Below are 1,945 nucleotides of genomic sequence, written 5' to 3' on the forward strand. Positions count from 1 at the left end.
GTTACAGTGTGTGCTACAGTGTGTGCTACAGTGTGTGCTACAGTGTGTGGTTAGATCTGTCTATCTCAGCAGACAGTGAAACGTGTCACATACATCACGTCACGTCTACAGCCTCAGTGTCAAAGTGTCAAAGCGTGACCCAGCAGCAGAGGGCGGTGTCTCACCAGAGGCCGGTGAGCAGCGTGTTCTCGGCCAGCACCACGCTGTAGTAGGCCAGCATGCGGTAGCGCGTGCGGCCCTCCTGCACGTTGAACCAGCAGAAGATGTACACGATGCCCACCACCATGTTGAACAGCACCTCCTCCCACTTGGACATGCAGAAGTCGGTGCCTCCGTGCACCACCCAGAAGGCCATGGCGCACCAGTGCAGCACCACGAAGATCCCGAAGTACAGGTGGAAGAGCGAGGCGAACAGCGCCAGCGACAGGACCCGCGACGAGATGGTCAGCAGCCGCCACAGCAGGTGCAGCAGCGCGCCGCGGTAGCTCATGCTGCGCTGGTCGTCCCTCGAGTCCCGCAGCAGCTTGTGGTAGGAGGCCAGCACCCAGGCCAGGGACAGGAGGGAGGCCAGGGAGGACACGCCTGGAGGGGGGGGGGGGAGAGACCAGGGGGGGGAGGGGAGACAGAGTAAAGATCTGTCCAGTGGTCCGGAGTGCTTCTGTAATTGGCCTTCTATGTTAAAGACACAACGCGGCCTGCAGGATGGACCAGACCCCCCAGGACCCAGACCCCCCAGGACCCAGACCCAGACCAGACCCCCCAGGACCAGACCCCAGACCAGACCCCCCAGGACCAGACCCCCCAGACCAGACCCCCCAGGACCCAGACCCCCCAGGACCCAGACCCCAGACCAGACCCCCCAGGACCAGACCCCCCAGGACCAGACCCCCCAGGACCAGACCCCCCAGGACCCAGACCAGACCCCCCAGGACCAGACCCCCCAGGACCAGACCCCCCAGGACCAGACCCCCCAGGACCAGACCAGACCCCCCAGGACCCAGACCAGACCCCCCAGGACCCAGACCAGACCAGACCCCCCAGGACCAGACCAGACCCCCCAGGACCCAGACCAGACCAGACCCCCCAGGACCAGACCCCCCAGGACCAGACCCCCCAGGACCAGACCAGACCCCCCAGGACCAGACCAGACCCCCCAGGACCCAGACCAGACCAGACCCCCCAGGACCAGACCCCCCAGGACCAGACCAGACCCCCCAGGACCCAGACCCCTCAGACCCCAGGACCCAGACCAGACCAGACCCCCCAGGACCAGACCCCCCAGGACCAGACCAGACCCCCCAGGACCCAGACCCCCCAGGACCCAGACCAGACCCCTCAGACCCCAGGACCAGACCCCCCAGGACCCAGACCCCCCAGGACCCCCCGACCCCCCCCCCTCCACCTACACTGCAGCCTCTCCGCGCGGTTCTGCTGGATCATGATGCAGAGCTGCAGCACCAGCTGCGGCGCCGACTCCAGGAAGGTCTCCAGCAGACGCAGCATGTTGACGTCGGCGTACTCAAACATCATGGCCCAGTACCAGCGGCGCTGGTGCTCCCGCTGCCGCCGCGACTGGACGCCCAGGTACAGCGTCCGGATGTACCTGGGGGCACAACAGAGCTGTCTCTACCCGCTGGGGGGGGGGGGGCCAGGCTAACACGCTAGCAGGCTAACACGCTAGCAGGCTAACACGCTAGCAGGCTAACACGCTAGAAGGATAACACGCTAGCAGGCTAACACACTAGAAGGCTAACACGCTAGCAGGCTAACACACTAGAAGGCTAACATGCTAGAAGGATAACACGCTAGCAGGCTAACACGCTAGCAGGCCAACACGCTAGCAGGCCAACACGCTAGAAGGCTAACACGCTAGAAGGCTAACATGCTAGAAGGATAACACGCTAGCAGGCTAACACGCTAGCAGGCCAACACGCTAGCAGGCCAA

General features: G+C 64.3%; 1 pseudogene across 1 annotated transcript; it reads right to left on the reverse strand.

Annotated features, from left to right (window-relative positions):
- Positions 1-160: 160 nt before the first annotated feature.
- On the reverse strand, positions 161-1,603 carry LOC311374578 (XK-related protein 6 pseudogene; annotated as a pseudogene). The gene is made up of 2 exons: positions 1,407-1,603; positions 161-582 (listed from the first exon to the last, which is right to left on the reverse strand). The product of its transcript is annotated as an XK-related protein 6 pseudogene (transcript).
- Between the last annotated feature and the right edge of the window lie 342 nt (positions 1,604-1,945).

Source organism: Micromesistius poutassou (genome assembly GCF_964030765.1).
Source record: "Micromesistius poutassou genome assembly, contig: SCAFFOLD_2033, whole genome shotgun sequence".
Classification (NCBI taxonomy): Eukaryota; Metazoa; Chordata; class Actinopteri; order Gadiformes; family Gadidae; genus Micromesistius; species Micromesistius poutassou.